Source organism: Callorhinus ursinus, unplaced genomic scaffold (assembly GCF_003265705.2).
Source record: "Callorhinus ursinus isolate GAN/ISIS: 27379988/994484 unplaced genomic scaffold, GSC_fseal_2.0 scaffold8, whole genome shotgun sequence".
In the NCBI taxonomy this organism is placed as follows: Eukaryota; Metazoa; Chordata; class Mammalia; order Carnivora; family Otariidae; genus Callorhinus; species Callorhinus ursinus.
The window spans coordinates 6,982,751-7,001,221 of NW_027397070.1; the positions used below are offsets into that span (position 1 = coordinate 6,982,751).

At 39.1% G+C, this 18,471-nt stretch overlaps 2 pseudogenes; both read right to left on the reverse strand.

Moving 5' to 3' along the window:
* Positions 1-532: 532 nt before the first annotated feature.
* On the reverse strand, positions 533-1,838 carry LOC112822511 (MARCKS-related protein-like; annotated as a pseudogene).
* Positions 1,839-11,783: 9,945 nt separating this feature from the next.
* Positions 11,784-12,878, reverse strand: LOC112821934 (large ribosomal subunit protein eL8 pseudogene; annotated as a pseudogene).
* Positions 12,879-18,471: the final 5,593 nt, after the last annotated feature.

The following is an 18,471-nucleotide window of genomic DNA, read 5'->3' on the forward strand; positions in this document are numbered from 1 at the left end:
TTTACAAAAAATAATTAAGTGTTGATCAGAATGTGGCATCTTCTGAGGCTTTCTAATCACCAGCTCTACCAATCCAGGGCATTTCTTTGCTGACCCAACATAAATATACTTAACTAATGCGTTATGGACCTTTAAGAGCCTTCGCTTTCTGCACTAAATTCTCCTAAGAATTATTTCAAATATTTTTTCTTCATTTCATAGATGCACTTTCTTCTTGTTCTATCTTAATCTTTGATTTTGCTCATTGCTCAAGGGAGCTGATATGGTAATTTTTTTTTTTTTCACTACTAAAGGGATGACATTTATTCCTTTTCCAAATGTTACAGTAAAACCAGGTGGAAGAGAATGGTTTTAGCAGTTAGAAAAAAAAAAAAAGTACAAATCTGGGGTTTGGCCATTAAAAGTTATTTACAACAATGGGAGGGGGAAAAAAGACAACAAGAAGTTGTTTCACATTACAGACCTCCCCCACCACCCCGAAGCCTAATACTTGCTTACCAAGTCAAAAAAGAGACACAGTCGATTCACAAGCTGGAGGTTTGAACTTGAGTAAGACATTTATAAAAACCTAGACAGGGGCAGTGTCCTCCCCAGCCCAGGTGCCACTAGGCACAGCACAAGAGACTAAAAACTCAACAGGAGGGGGAAGGCTGGACACTCAGGGTTTGGGAGTGTAGGCACCCCACATCTGGCTCAGGGATTTGGGGGAGTAAACAAAACCTACTTGGAAAAGAATTGGGGAAGAAAACCAGCAATTGCCTTCTGCAGGGGTGGGGACAGGAGAGGTAGGGCCAGGGGCAGGAGCATTTCACATCACTAACCTAACTCGGGAAACTGCAAGGGACCATCTTCAACCGGCCTTAAGAGGAAGGCCAGATGGATGATGGGAGAATCCACAGGAGGGAAAAGGAGAGGGAACGTGGCTGGGAGGGGGCAACAGCCCCTTCCTTTCTGGGCACAGGAAGGCAGCCAGGGCACCAGGTCCAGGCAGTGACCTCACAAGGACAGCACAGTTTTTGCAGCTTAGAGATCACCCACCTGCCCCCACCCAGCTACTCATTCTGCTCGCCGGCAGGTGTAGGGCCACTCTCCGGCCCCGAGGGAGTGGATGGCTCTGCAGCCTGGGGGCCTGCCTCTTCTTCTGTGTCTCCTCCCTTGGAGGCAGCACTAGCCTCTGCCCCCTTGGCCTGGGGCTCCTGGCTCTCGGGGGTGGCAACAGCCTTCCCTTCCTGGGCTGTGCCTTCCTCGCCGCGGGCACCGATCTCCCCCTGTTCCTGCTCTTCCTCTGTGGGTGAGGAGGCAGACAAATCACCCCCACCCTCCTTCCGATTTCTCTTGAAGGACAGACCACTCAATTTGAAAGGCTTCTTGAAAGAGAATTTCTTCTTCTTCTTGGGGGGGTCTCCTTGGCGGGGGCATCCCCCTTGACCTCAGCGCCCTGGCTAGGGGGTGCTGGCTCGATGGCATCGCCAGTGGCCTCGGCTGCCTCCTCCGTTCCGTTCACGGGGGGCGACTCCCCTTCACCCTTGGGGGATAAGTCTCCATTGCTTTTCACGTGGCCATTCTCCTGTCCGTTGGCCTTAGCAGGGGAAGCGCCTGCTGCCTCCTCGGCGGTCACGTCGCCCCGGGGAGCCTTGGAGCTCTGGCTGCCCATGATGGGGGGTCTGCTGGGGGGGGCGCCCGGGGCCGCCCCGGGCTCGCGCCGCAGGGGATAGTTCGGCCGGGTCGGCCTGGCCGGCGGAGGGGTGGGGCTCGCGCCTGAGGGGGAGGGGTATGGGGGGGTAACCGAGCTGCACCCCCTCTCGGCGCCCGACCCGCTAGCTGCTCCCGCCACCGCTCCGCTCAGCGCCAGAATGCCCTGATATGGTAATTTTTTTAAAAATTCAAATTAACAGCAAAAAATTGTAACAAAACTCCATCAAGGTTACAGATGTATGCCCACTTCATTTACATTAATTAGAAAACTTCTGTTCCCATTGTAATTTTCTAACAGGAAATGTTTCCTTGTGATGCTCTGCAAAATTTCATGTCATTTTTAACAGTTTTGAAGCATAGAACATAAAAAAAGGACCAAATATATCAACAAATTTAAGCCCATCTTATTTATAGTTATATAGACATGTTAATCAAGGCCCAGAGAAGTAAAGAAATATTCATAAAGTCACACAGCTAGTTAGTATCAAATGGTATACTATTTTTATGTAATTTAAAAAATATATTTCCTATATTTGTTAATCAATTTTAAATTAGTTGTTTATATACACACATACATTCATGAGTTTTATTAATTTTGTCAACTAAAAATTACTGTTCTCTTAATATAATGTTGTATCCTGGATGTGATGATCCTAGAATAGAAAGAGGAAATTATTGGCAAAACAGGTGAAATCTGAATAAAGTCGAGAGGTTAGGTAATAGTTACATACCAATGTTCATTTCTTAGTTTTGGCAACTGTACAATGGTAATGTAAGAAGTTAAATTTAGAGGTATTAAAAACAAGACATCAGGCCCAAAATGGAGTTGCTTTTGCTAAGTCACATTACCAAACTAAGGTTTACAGTTTTGAATCTCCCAGAAATGGAATCTTAATCGGGAATCACCTGATCAACACTAGTTAGGTCATCTACCTGATAGACCCCCACCATCCCCGAAAGGAATGGAACTTTGCAATAAACAACTTGCTTTTTTTGTCTATATAACTTGCTTGTTCCCACTTCCTCTGCCTATAAGTCATTCATTTTGTACAGCGTCTCAGAGCTCCTTATCATCTGCTAAATTGCATGCTGACTGATTCTGATTTTTGCTCAAATAAATTCTTAAAATTGTTAATAAGCCTCAGCTTATCTTTTTTTAAAATATTTTATTTATTTATTTGAGAGTGATAGTGAGACTGAGAGAGAAAGGCCAAGCGGGCAGAGGAAGGGGCACAGGGAGAGGGACAAGCAGACTCCCCACTGAGCAGGGAGCCCAATGCGGGGCTCCATCCCCGGGATCATGACCTGAGCCGAAGGCAGACGGTTAACCAACTGAACCACCCAGGCGCCCCCTCAGTTTATCTTTTAACAGAAGAAACTGAGTGAAGAGTATACAAGAACTCTACTATTTTTGTAACTTCTCTGGAAAACATTCCAATAATTATTTTATATGATTTTATATTAAAATGTTATTTGTGATAATTTAGAATTACAAATAAGGCCATTTATCTTAGACATTTAAAAGAAAAAGAATAAGGTGGGGATGCCTGGGTGGCTCAGTTGGTTAAGCATCTGACTCTTCGTTTCAGCTCAATTGTGATCTCGGGGTCCTGGGATCGAGCCCCATGTCGGGCTCTGCACTCAGTGCAGAGTCTGCTTGAAATTCTCTCTGTCCCTCCCACTCATGCCCTTGCTCTCTCTCTTTAAAATAAATAAATAAATCCTTAAAAATTTTTTTGAATTTTACAAAGAATAGGGATTCAGATTTTCTTTATGCAAAAACTACCCTTTTATTACAAGTTGCAATTCCATTTGGAGCCTTATGGATGTCATAAACTGGGTTCTTCTGACTCAGACTCTTGAGTCAGAGACTTAACTACAAGAGATTTATTGGAGAGAGTTCTGAAGAACAATATCTGTTAGGTAGCAAGGGAAGAAGAATTGGCAGAGGGAAGAGTTAAAATATAATGAAGTTGTAACAGAGGCCTCAGCAGATCTGATGGGAAGCTCCTGAGCTGGGATAGTTGTTCAAAGATGTTTCAAAAGGGTCAAGCATTTGTATTCACCATGTTCACAAGTTATTGGAAGTGGGCTACCTTGAGAAGGGGGTACATCTTGAGTAGGCAGTGCACTTTGGTCAGCTGTAATTTCTAGAAAGGGACTCAGCTGTGATCTCTTGGCAGGGAATACCTCTAGCAGCTGGAAGAATGAACACATTGGTCCTGAAAAGGGGAACTGGTTGTTGTGCCACATCAGCCACTAAAATGAAGCCAACTGTTTAGCACAATAATTGGTCACAGGATGAATGTAAAATTAGGCAAGGAGGAAATTTTGCTAGGCACAGGCAGTTAAAGTCAGGTGAATTTTGCTTAAATTGTTTTTGTTCCAAGTCCCTTTTCTCTTGAGTTTGTTTGTACCTGTAATTATTTATACATTTTATAACATCTATCCCAAGATGTCAGCTATTGGAACTGGAAAGGAAATTTAGAATAAGTTAAAAAATAAATTCTTTTGAATCTTTAAGAGATATGATTTTAGATGTGAGAAATATGTAAAGAAAATCCACTGAGTTTTCCTAACCAAGGGTACAAATCCACACCCCACTCCTATCTTCTACATTTGTCCCCGTGAAGACATCTTCATTTTCATTAGGTATGGCTAAATTATGATAACAAACCAATCCCCAAATCTCAGAGGTTTAACACATCAAATCCTATGTGTCCAATATGGGTCAGCAAGGGTACAAAGAAGACTGTCACCCTGTAGTGGCTCCATCTGGAACACATAGATTCTGAGATCACTGCTGAAGAAGTAGAGAAGAATGGGAAGAACACACCTGTTCTTAAAATGCCTAGAATCAGAAATGACATTTTGCCTGATAGTCCATTGTCTAAATCTTGCCACATGGTTCCAACCTAACTGAAAAGCAAACTGGGAAATGTAGAGGAATGCTTGGAGTACTAACAGGCGTTGCCAAAACTGGCTAGTGAACCTTCTGGAATATTCTTATACATAGCTCCAACCCAATAAAAAAAGACTCAATTTATATGTCATTCTCCTTTATTTCATTTCTGGCTAGAGTCTTATCCATCAGTATCATCTCTGAGCAAAGAATAAGGTCAATCTTTGTGCCACACATATTTTTATATCAGCTATATTGGTTAATGAAGCAACAACTTGAACATTCAGTTAACATTTTTAGGAACACACATAAAAGTGCTTTGAAGAGTTGCATAATCATGGGAAGACAACTTTCATTTAAAATATCTTTTGAATTTGTTAGGGAAATTATCTTGATAATTCGAAAGTACTGGGCTTAAAATATGTAGGCAGGCACAATTTATGTTCTGGTTGTTTTATAAGGAGCCACAATGTATTAGGACAAATAGGATTGCAAAAGTTGTCGGCAAATATCCAAAGAGGACATTAGTAAACAGCACCAGAGGGGGAGACTTTAGTACAAATGCACGTATTTCCTTACCATATGGTCCTAGTTTTTAAGTTGAAATGTTTTCCCGTCTGAAAAAAAATTGCTTCTCTTCCCTGCTAATGGTGCAGAAGACTGGCTTTATAAATTAGAATTACCATTTGTCATGAATACTGGTCACTGGCATATAAGCCTTTTTATTACAGATGGATAAAGTCGTGGCTGAACACCTGGGCCCTGGGCTCAGACTGCCTGGGTGCAGTTCTTGGCTATGTCACTTACTATGTCCCTAGGTAATCAGTTAACCTCTCTGTGGCTCAGTTTGTTCATCTGTAAAATGGCCATACTCTATTATCTACCTAACAGAGAGTTATGTTGGAACAAAAGAGTTACTATTTTTAAAATGTTTAGTACAGTGCCTGCCACATAGTAAACTCTGTTTACTGTTGTTGTTATCACTACTGTTCAGCCACTTATAAACGGTTTTATAAGAGAAGAAACCTTTACAATGGAAAAGTTAAGTCTAATATAAAACTTATAAAATAATGGTGCCAATATAAAATTTCAAATGCCAAAATAAGTTTTGCCAATATTATTCATTCTTTTCTTTTCCTGAGCCACAGTTTTTCTTTTCCAGTTCTAAGGGAAAATACGCTAGCATATTCTGTTTTTTAACTAATGTATTTTCTCATGTAATAGTTCAAGGAAGCAATTAAGGAATAAAAAAGGACAAGAAGATCTCTGTTTTTCACATAGTGAATTCTACACTGTCCTGCTCTACTCCCACACACATACCAATGTGCTCACTGTTCCACAGCAATACAATGGTTGACACTCTGCCTGGAAAGACAAAGCCTCATAAAAGGAAGGGTAAAGACGAAACAAAAACAAAACAAAAAAACTGAAGGATGTGGAGAATTTCAGGCTCAGAGACTCTCTGTAGTCAATGGGAAATGCAGGGTGGGAATTAAAGCTATGAAAGGGTGTTCCATGCTACAGTATGTATCCTTCTCTAGCAGGGGAAGGAAGATATGTGATCAAAGCATTTACAGCTTTATAGTCTTCCAGATGAACTTCCATTTCACTAGTAGCCATGAATAGGACTTCTCTTGGTCCTACCAATATGTAAGCAAGAGAGTTCTACCTTCAGGGCATTGCCAAGAGCTTGGCACCTGAAAGCCATAAGCATCCTACCTAACTCCAGAACACATATGCTATAGGTTGAATTGTGTCCCCCTAAAATTCATATGTTGAAGTCCTAGTACTTTGCAAGTAACTTTATTTAAAGATAGGCAATTAAGTTAAACTGAACCCATTAAGGTAGACCCTAATCTAATCTGACTGGTGTCTTTATAAGAAGAAATTTGGACACACAAAGAAACACCAGGATGCTTGTGCCCAGAAAAAAAAACATGTGAGGACACAATGAGAAGACTGCCACCTGCAGCCAAAGAGAGAGGCCTCAGAAGATATGAAATCTTGCTCTGAGTCATCCAGCCTCCAGGAATGCAAGAAAATAAATTCTGTCATCTAAGCCAGTCCCTCTGTGGTATCTTGTCATGGCATTCCTCATACAGGAATACAACATATTCTTGGGATTCAGTAAAGCCAATCTATTTGCTTCCTATCCACTCTCTGCCAGGCAATCCCATAATATGTAATATGGTTTGTCTCACTCTCCATTAGTACTTCTGTTGGAGAAAACAAACTAAGTGAAGAATTATATACTTTACTGGTTCACTTCAGAAAAAATATTCTCACTCTGAAACTTTGGAGTGATGATAAACAGTTACATTTATGTTATTTAAACTCTATCATTCATTTATCCATAATAATTTTTAAATTGGAAGAAGTGAAGTTGAAATTGTATTTAAATTACCATTCTTTGCCCCCTCTATTGTACTCCCCCGAGCTAAGTTTATTAATATCAAAGATTTCTATTCATTCTATGTAAATTTACTAAAGTCTGTTAAATCTCCTGATTGCTGACATTTTAGAGTTTTATACACTTTTTGTCTCTCTTTTGACAAATCACACATACATCTTCAGGGACTCTTATTACAGAGCTAAGTACATTGTCTGACAAAAGCTGAAGAATTTTAATAGATAAATGACAAATTTTAACAAAGAGCTCTACTGAGTTAATTTCTAAAACCGTTTACTGTATGTATAGAAAACTGGCAGAAGTAATTTGATGAAGTGCAGGTTTTCTATACATAATAAAAAGAAAGACAAAATTATTAGTAGATTATTCGATAAGATCCATCTATTTGATGGATAACCACAAAAATAATCTACCAATACAAATATGTCTTCTTGCTTTATTAGGTTCTTTTTTCCCTAGACTAAAAAAAAGTAATGTCACCAGTTATTAATATCTATCCTTTCCATCACTTAGATTGCTGCCTTAGTGGGATTGAGAATGAATCCAGAAAGGTCAAGTTCAAATAAGAAAAAGAAGCACAGTTCTACTACTGCAAAATCATGACCTCCTACACTGTAAAGACAAAAAAGCTTTATAATTTAAATATATACCTCTGGGTAGTTACACTTTCTATTGAATACTTAGTTTACAGTGTGTGTGTGTGTGTGTGTGTGTGTGTGTGGTATGAAGGAATGTGCTTGATGGGATCACTGCATGATCTATTCTCTGCAGGTGCTAGCAAGGTCAGAGAGAATCATCATCACAAAGCGAAGTGATTTTCTTCTTTACAAGCTCCTGATATAAACAGACTGATGAACACAAGATCCTTACTCACTCACATGATATCATACACAATCACAGCTAAATGTTTCTGTCTGTCAAAGCCTGGAGAGTCACTACCAGATCGTTGCCTGATTAGAATATAACCCCAAATGGTATTTCCTTGGTCTTAGTTAGTCAATGCTTATTTTGCAAGATTTCTGAGCTCTGTAATGAAAGATCAAAGGTAGTGAGCACTGAGACAAGGTGAAAGTTTAGCCAGCTCAGAAAATGAGCAGGCTGTGTGCATAATCGAGCAGCAACATTACTGAACATTTGTTGACTGAAAAGCAAAAAATCAGTAAATAAAAGACATTTCTTATTTTAAGATCAGAAGTTACATAGCACATTCTTTGGAAAGAGAAGTTTTGTTAAGCATGTGGCACTTAATCTTTGTTCCTAATTTATGCTCATGTTCAAGATATTTTTTATGGACTCCAATTTTACTGCTACATTTATTGCCAGTTAGGCAGCAGCTTTTAGTATATGGAGGCTCCACTAAAAATTCACCTTCTGAGTTTCTTACCCAAGACATTTCAGTCAGAATCTGGACCCAATCTGCCACATCATAGCTAGCAGCAAGTGAGGAGGACTCAAATATCCTGCTGGTATAAACATACTCCTTGACGGAACAGCCGAATAGTCTGGAAGTTTGTATTTCTTCTTTTAAGAAAAAAAAAAATCCCTGAGTAAGGAAGGTTCCAGAATACCTTTAAAAAGCTTTATATACTTTCTGGGAATGTTAAGTAATTATTTTTACTTAAAAAATGTAATTATGAAATGACACAAATCTATAAAATTTACAAATAAGTCAGATCAGAAGGGAATGGGAGATAGTTTCCTATCATTTAGTATAGTATTTTCTTCTAATAATTAGATCTTAACCTGTGCAATGTATTACTATGCTTAAGAACTATGAACAGTAAGGCAGGCTCTTGTTTTTAAGACTTTGTGGAAAATAAGATGGAAAATTGTAGCAGCTGAGTTATAGTCCACTCCAAACATATGCCAAGTCTTTGTTTTGGTGTCAATATCACTATCTAACTAAACACTAAAATATAGGCAAGTGAAAGATAAAGTACAGTGATCTACATCATATGTGAATATGGATTAAATAAAGTAGCATATATCCTATTTGCTATTAAAAACAAAATAGACTAGCAATATTTTTTCTCTTGTAGTCTCACTGCCAAAAAATGTATCCAACATATATGCAACTAACGAATCCTTGAACACTACATCAAAAACTAACGATGTCTTGTATGGTGGCTAACTTAATATAATGATAAAAGAACATCACATTATCATAGCATAATCTATGGTTACATCAGAAATGATGGTTTTTTTTTTTAAGTTTTTTAATGGTACCCTTCTTAGTTCATAGATTTTTACCTAATAGCAAGCTGCATCAGTTTCCCAGAGTCAAAGAGCAGTTTTCAGTAGTCTGAACTTTTGATTGATCTGAGCCATGTTTAGCTTTAATCTATCCTTGCACATGACTAAGAAAAGAGATGTTCTATCAGATTCTGTCCTTGTCGCTTCAAGTCTTTCTCTGTGTGCATCTAGAGTGGGAAAAGTTTTCAAATCCAAGTAGGGTCAGGATTTAACCCTTATTTAGATTTCATTGTGACTGACTGAGGGAGGACATGCAACCTCCACAAAAGAATGGGTCAAGACCTAGCAGAAAATAGAGGATTTAGGTGGGGTTGTGACTCTTGGCTTGAGCAAATACAGAGTTAATGGCTTGGAAACGGATTTCAACTTACTTTGGTATGAAACTCAGTGCTGAGTCACAGATGACCCAGAGCTGACAGCTCCAAACAAGGATGGGTTGGGAGCAGGGCAGAAAAGGAAGTTGATGCTATGTGGAGAACAACAGCAGGAGCTTGATGCAGGGCTGGAAGAGATAGAGTGTGTTGTGAGCTGGGGAAGAGCAGATGGGGTGTGACTGTCAGCCTACTGGCTAATTAGAAAATACTGGTTTGTTAAACCTGAGCTCTAAGAGAAAAGTCCTTAATGTGTACAATCTGACAGAAAGGACAATTATTTTTTTCATATGAACACTTTCTGAATTCTTCCATAATGCCACTTTTATTTATTAACTATATGTTTCTATGTCTTGAAATGATAAGAAACATCATTTCCTCTAAACAAGGAAAATATTTCCAGAAAATTTTCAAAATAAATTACCAATTAGAATTTTGAATGAGATTGGGCGCCTGGGTGGCTCAGTCATTAAGCGTCTGCCTTCGGCTCAGGTCATGATCCCAGGGTCCTGGGATCGAGCCCCACATCGGGCTCCCTGCTCGGCGGGAAGCCTGCTTCTCCCTCTCCCACTCCCCCTGCTTGTGTTCCCGCTCTCGCTGTGTCTGTCTCTGTCAAATAAATAAATAAAATCTTTAAAAAAAAAAAAGAATTTTGAATGAGATTAACTTGCTAGAGTGCCTCACAGAACACAAGAACACAGAAATCATGTTACTTACTAGATCACCAGTTTATGTAAAAAATATAATTAAGGAACTGCCAGATGGAAGAGTTGCACAGGTCAAGATATGGGGAAGAGATGCAGAGCTTCCATGCATGCCATCTCCAGGTGTGCCCCTCTCCCCACATCTCCAAGTGCCCACCAACCCAGAAGCTCTCTGAATCCTCTCCTTTGGGTTTTTATGGAGGTTTCATGACATAGGCATGATTGATGAAATCATTGGCCATTGGTCATTAATCTCAATCTCCAGTCCCTTTCTCCTCCCAAGAAGCAGGGAGTGGGACTGAAAGTTCCAAATCTCTGCTTATAAGGTTAGTTCTTCAGGTAACCAACCCCCATCCTTAGGTGCTTCCAAAAGTCACCTCATTCACATAACAAAAAACACATTTACTGTTCTCTTTACTTAGGAAATTCCAAGGGTTTTAGTTCTGTACCAGAAACAGGGACAAAGACTAAATATATATTTCTTATTATATATCACAGACCCCCTCCCAGCGGCATAATTCCATCTGCTTTATAGAAGCAATAGTTCAATGTTGACAGATTTGGGATCACATGCACCAAGGATAAAATACTGCACTAAAGCATTGCTTGGCGATTCACTTTTCACTCTGTTGAAAGGTAGACCGTATTTATCAAATCACTCCCGCCTGATTTACTTATTATTATTAGTGGTGGTGGTGGTGGTGGTGGTGGTAGTAGTAGTAGTAGTAGTAGTAGTAGTAGTAGTAGTAGTAGTAGTAACAGTAGAACTATTGCTTGAATGGCCAGAGGTTGGTTTGTTTTTTGTTTTGCTTTGTTTTTATAGCTTTGTATATAGAAGAGATATACCTAAACAAGAGGTCTTCATTCTGTTCTTTCCCTGTAAATAATTCACTGACTTGAATATTCCTATTACCAAGATAGGAATATCTTCTAGATAACTATAAAATGTCTAATCATTGCAACCACTGTCCACTTTGGATCAGAAGTGAAAGGCATCTTATTAACTCCTCTTAGGCTATATTAGATATATTTTAAATTTACTTGCAATGTTGTCAATTATTATATTTTTCTGCAGAGGTGCCTTAAGGCAGTAGTTTTCTGAAAATAATTTATTAAGAAAATATTGAACATTAGGAAATGAAAATATTTTTTCTCTTAAGGGCAACAAATCCAAAATAGCAGCCTAAAACTATTGGCATAGGCTAACAGGTAATGATGGTAATGATGTTACCTGATTTCTGAAATTGAAAAATTAGTTCTGGGGAGAAATTGCTAATGTTCATTACTTTTCTGTCTCATTTTTAATTGCAATGGAAGAAAATGAAATGAACCAGGAATTCAGGGATTGACAAAATGGCAGACATAAAAAGAGCTCAAACTCATGATAAAAATATGAAAAATGTCTAGATAGAAGAAATCTCAGATTATTTGGATCAAGTTCTTTTTTTTTTTTTGACACTGGCTGAAAGACAACTTTTTATTACTTTTATGTACAGAAAATTCAACAGCGTCCACTCAGCCCAGTTTGGTGGCCAGTTCTTTAGCCTTTGCCTTTTCCAGCTTGGTGATGTGAGCCACAGATTTCGGACCCAGGATGCTGCCTCCCCAGTGGCAGCAGATCTCATCGTATCTGTCATTGTAATTGGTCCTGATGGCTTCACCCAGCTTTGCCTGAGCTCCTCTGTCTTCCGAGTTGACCTGTGTGAAGGTGACAGTGGTGCAGTTCTTCCTGAGGACAGACGCCCCAGCCGGGCCTTCCCCTTGATAATGCAGTAGGGAACCCCCATCTTACGGCACAGGGCAGGCAGGAAAACCACCAGCTCAATGGGATCCACATCATGTGCAATCACTACCAGCTGAGCCTTCCTCTTTTCCACCAAAGTGGTGACAGTGTTAACCCCAGCTCAAAGGAAAGGCCGCCTCTTAGTGGGGACATCCCCTTTGCCTGCAGCTTTCTTCTCAGCCCAGGTCAACAATCTCTGCTTCTTCTCCTGCTTTGTCTCTGGTCTGTACTTGTGCGACAGCTTAAGCAGTTGAGTAGCTGTCTGGTGGTCCAAGGCCTGGGTGAACTGGTTAATCGTGGGAGGCACTTTTAGATGTTCATAGAGAATAGCCCTCTGCCGCTGCAGCCAGATGTAGCAGGGGCATTTGACAAAGGGGGTGAGGTCCCTTTGGGGCTGGATGTTCTGTCCGATGCCAAAATTCTTGGGCCTCTTCTCAAACAGAGGATTGACCACCTTCCTGGCCTCCTGCTTCTTCATGACAGGAGGGGCCGGGGCCACCTTCTTCCCCTTCGCCTTCTTCCCTTTCGGTATCTTGGGCTGCTGGAGGAGGTCAAGTTCTGCTTCTTATTAATGAGGGAACTAAGACTCCAATCTTATTTTCATCATTTCTTTACTTTCCATTCTTTCCTCAGCCTCTCCAATCAGGCTGTTTTTCACACTATCCCACTGAAACCTTGTCCAGGACCATCACTGACACCTACCGTTTGCCAAAACCGATGATCTCTTTGCAGAATGTGACAGAGTTGCCCACTGCCTCATTATAGGCATATTCTCTTCACTTAACTTATGGGACACCACAGTGGTTTTTTCCTCCTTCCTTACTGATTCTTCTCCATTTCCTTTGCAGGCTCCTCTTTTTTATGTTAGAGAGCCCTGACTCAGTTCTTGGTATTCTCTTTGCTATCTACAGTCATTCTACAAACTCTTCTAGCCCCATGACCTTAAATATATATGTAAATGCTGATGGTGTCTAAATCCTTTCCACCGTTACAGATTTCTCCCCTGGGACCTAGATTTTGATATGTAGTTACCAACTTAGCATTCCTTTTCTGTTGTCTAATACACATCTAATACATTTCATACACTTAATCTAAGTTGGACCTTTTTTTCTCACCTCTCCCCACCGTCTCTAGCATTCCTCACTACAGCAAATAGTGCTGCTATTCATCCATTTGCTCAGACCAGAATCCTTGGAGTCATTTAAAGATTTCAATCAATTTTATATCTCTCCTCTACAGAGAAATTACTGATGGTTTCTCATCCCATTCATGATAAAAGTCAAAGCCACGGCCATGACTTATGAAACCCTGTGTACTCTGATCCTTGCCTAATTTTCTACCATGATTTTCATTCATTCTCTGCTTAGTTCTCACTCTTGCTTTAATGCTAGCCACCAAATTTATTTTTACTTCAGGTCCTTTGTGTTTGCTATTCTCTCTTTCCTGAAAATTCTTCCTAAGATCTTTACATGGTTCTACCTGCCTAGCTTCTTTTACATTTCTGTTCATATTCTAGCTCCTCAGACAGGCCTTCACTGATCACCCAATAAGGAAATACTGTCTACCTTCCCCACCAGAGACTGTCAGTATCATTATCCTCCTTTATGTTTCTTAACAGCATTTGAAACTGCTTGACATATACTCTGTATTTACTTGTTTATTCTATGTTTCCTGACTGGATTGTATGCTTGAGGGCAAGGTCTTCCTCTTCTTCAGCACTATATTCACAGTGTTACAAGAGTGTCTTAAACACAGGTTGTTCTCAGTAAATATTTGTAGCGTGAATGAACGATGAATGAATGAATGAGGTATATTACTTGAATGTTCTACTTGACTCAGTTCAGCAATTAGTTTTGGAAGCAATGGTGTTTCCCAGAGTGTGGGGAATTTGTGGTCACTGTGTTTGTCATCATCACTCTTTAGAAGATGGCTCCCCACTTCCATCACTTCCTCTCCTCCCTCCTCCTTACCTACCCTCTCATACACAGGGTCAGTATAATCCCTGCCTTTCTTCAGCAACCCTCTACTACTACTTCTTTAGATATATAAACATATGGGACAGTAGAATAAAGCTGCTCTTGTTTGGCTGTGAGTGGTGGTGGCATTACAGGCTAGATGGAAGAACTTTAGCTCAGAACTCTGTAGTCCCTGTCCTACATGATAGATTTTGTTGGCCACCTACAGAGTGTTTCTCAACTTCTCTGTGCCTGGCCAAAACAAGTACGGCATCTCAGTTTCTATGAGTTCACCCTCCCTCCGTCCTTTCCAAAGTTTCTGATTTTTTTTTGCCACTGCTGCTGCTGCACATTTCTTTAAAAAACTCATAACAGAAAACTGAGTTCCCAAACAAAATCCTATACCATATGTAAAAGAGCATGTCCCTCTCTCAACTGGAGGTGTATTTTGAAATAAGAAAGTAACAGCTCAGCAGTCATTTGCCATAGCTTGCTGAGTAAGCTGGGCTCAGGTTAAAAGGGGGTTATAGGCTGCCAGCCAAAACACTGACAGCATTGCTGAATTCAGAGATTCAGAAACTCTATATGTCCCAAGGATTCTCTGTGGATGCCATTAATTACACTCCCTTCTGCTCTATCATTGAGAGTATCTCAATTCAGTTACCTCACATGGATCAAAACAAATATGAATTTTAACCTTAGAACTTGTTAAATTCTGTTTGAAAAAATATTCAGCCCTCACAAAAAGATCATGGAAAAGTAATGCCATCAGACTGAAATGAAATCAGAAATGGACATAATCACACGTGTTTTGCATCAAATCTCTCATCAATTTGGATGAAAGATGATTTATATAGAGTATGTGGGTCATGATTGAGCCAGTGGTAACTCCTGATGATGTTAGAGATGTAGTTATTAGGAGTAATAACAATAAAATTAAAAGAAATCAAAGGGAAGTAACTTCAAAAGTATATAGTGTATATGTTACAAAGTGGCTAAGAATGGTCAACACTAGAGACTTAAATTGTTATTTTTCACTTCAATTTTTATACAAGTCCTTGCAACTGAGAAGGAGTTCAGTGAGGGCTCCTTGATTCCAAGGCTACATGTAGATTAGTCTATGTTACTCATTATAATGATATCATTCATTGTCATGTATGATTCTGTGAGTAGTAAAGGTTTTTGTTTTTTCTTAAGCATCCTACTTATTTCTTATAAAACTTCTGATGACAAGAGTTCTTCAGGTCTTCCCCCCCCCAATAATATACCAATGCAGCAAACTCTGACAGGTTTCAAAGTAAAGTTGCATTCTGTCAGAGCTTTTAAGCTGTCCCCAATCTGAAACTTGGAGACATTTCAATCAGCATTTATATTTAAAAAATTCACACATCCTAAGAAAATATTTTGCCTTCATGTACTTAAAGAGTATCCAAATATAATGTTATTTTCTATTAGAAACAACATTTAAAAGGATAATTGAAAATGAAGTTTGCCTTGTGAATCAACACTTACTTTTGGGATCTTTACCTAAGATATTTAAAAAGTAAATGCACAATTTGTTATCACTATAATCGAGTAGATAATTTTTTTCCACAAGGTTACATCTGTTTACGCTATTTTATTATCTGTTGAATGGTGCGATATGAAGTCTCTTTATTGCAGTTTAGCTAAAGAAGTACCATGCCTGTGATGGAGCTGTCAATCAGCATTTAGTCATACAGTATCTATTTCTATCCCTGTTCTTCTTAGCACAGAAGGGCTATTATAGTCTACATTACGGCATAGCTACTTTGGATATAGATATCCTTGAGGGGCAGGATTTATTTTGAAAGAAGATACTCAACATAACATGACACATCATTCAGACATCTTTAAAAGTACACATGCAGGTATTTCAAAGCAAAATATAGCAGAGGCTAATTTTAAACATTTAACATTTTGTGACTGCATTTCCTTTTTTTCTTACTTTAATAGCATTGAAAAAGGCCAAATGGGGTCATGTGACTTTTCTGTAATTGAAAAATGTCTATTTAAAGCAATCCCTGTGCAGACCTTTGTGGCATTATCACCTATGAAGGGCTACCTTTTGTAGGATGCTATGCATGTCAAAATTAATAAGAGAGAACCATTCAAGGCCAAAGAGAAAGAAAAATAGTGCTGAAATGCATTTATAAACACCTGAAAAGTGAAACTTTTCCAGCTGTCCAATAATATATATTTCCAAGTACACTAGCATATATGGAATATGACTAAAAATTAACGAGACTGATTACAAACCACAAACATGAAAATCAGTCATGCAGCTGTATACCACACTGGATGTGCTTCCAGATGTGATGATAAAAATGGATACAACCTTTTAAAGCTTGAGCTTTGGATATGCTGTGCATGTGGCACTCATTAGCTAAGCAAATGGATGTTAATCTTTATGACAGTCGATTGCTGTGCTGCATTCCTACAGAGAGCTTATCAGCTGGTCTGACCCGATCATCAAGACCATCATGACTTAATTTACAGGAGGATTATTTTCCTTCCCCTGCAATTCCATGGATTTAAAATGCACAAGAAAGTTTTTTGAAAGAAATGGCTGAAGCATTTAAACTTTCCTATTCTCCATAGCTCTGCAGTAAATAGGTAATGGCATAAAAAGGTTTAGATTCATAGATTCCATTAGGAACTCAGCAAGATTAAATATCTAATTTCTCATGTTCAACACTGAAAAATTAACCTCATTTTCACAACTGATTTGATTTCCATTGACTAGTTAAAGATGCTCATATAAGAAAAGATTTAGTCTTTCAAAAGAAAAGGCATTTTCAATCCATACCATAGAAACTCTATCTTTAGTCAATAAATGGTTAGAAGAGAATTATCATGTCATAGCTTAGGAAGAATCAGAAGCCTCTCTAGTGCCCTAACAATTATTACTACTCTTAGCAAAGTCATCATATTACCACATTTGCCTACATACTCATGGTATTACCATCAGGAAACTTGTTGCTTTGGGCTACCTTGGGCTAATTTTAAAAGGCATGATAGAATACCAGATCTACCCCTCTGAAACTGAGTGTTTGACATGCTAGACATAATGCAGAAAGAGGCAATTCAAACTTCTCACATAACTCTGCCAGCACACATCAACCTATTCGACAGCAACTTCTGTTTCTTAGGCAATTTTAGCTGGAGACAACTATTGTGCCAATATTTTCTCTTTGTGATATGCTTCATTGTCCCCCAGGGGTGGCAGATACCAACAAGCCACATGTGTATTCTAATAATAACAGTTAGATAGAAACTGAAGATGGTCTCTTCAGAAAAAGACTGAATCATCTCTATTTTTGGTAAAAGCCTAGAGTATCATGAGCACTTAATTAATGGTAAATCACTTCTTTCCAGAGTTTTAGGTGCTTTGGAAGTAGGTTTAACTCATTCAGTTTAGTATGAAACTATTTAATGTTCTGAAATTTACAGTATGCTTTTTTGGTGGTCTGGATTAAGAGCTTTTCATAATGTCTGACACTTCCATGGAAAAAACATGAATAATGCCTAGATCACTAAATATTAATGAAAAAATCCTAAAATTCAAAAACAGTAAGGTATTGTTTTTAAATCAATCTATGAAGAAAATTTAACTCCAAATTGTGAAACATTCATTGACTATTTATGGGTAGAGTGGATCATGATAGGCAATATGGAAAAATAAAAGATGAATGAGGCAGATCGTTCTCTCTTAAGAGATGATAATGAGGGCGCCTGGGTGGCTCAGTTGGTTAAGCGACTGCCTTCGGCTCAGGTCATGATCCTGGAGTCCCGGGATCGAGTCCCACATCGGGCTCCCTGCTCAGCAGGGAGTCTGCTTCTTCCTGTGACCCTCTTCCCTCTCGTGCTTTCTATCTCTCATTCTCTCTCTCTCAAATAAATAAATAAATAAAATCTTTAAGAAAAAAAAAAGAAATGATAATGAGCCGAATGGCCTGTGATAGGTGGTACAGTGAGAGCCTTGGAGGGCACAGGCAGGAGGGTTGGACTGGGGATGAAGAGCAGGAAGAAGCAACTTTAGCAACTCCAGCACAGCTTCTACCCAAGTGTATTCTACAGAATATATGATTCAATACTAGATTCTTAACCAACTGAGCCACCCAGGCACCCCTCCAATACTATATTCTTAAATATATCACTTCCTACCACCCTTCATGTGCTAATATTTATTATGGTTCTTCACAAACAGGTTCTAACATGCAGCAAAGGGTCAAATATTTTTGATCCCTGCTTTATTTTCTTCAAAGAATATCTCTTGATATAAGTCTTCTATTAAAAAAAAATCACCTTGGGAAATAAAGTTCTACTGATACTAGTTTGGAGATGCAAAGCTATAGGCCAGAAAAATAAGTAAGTTTT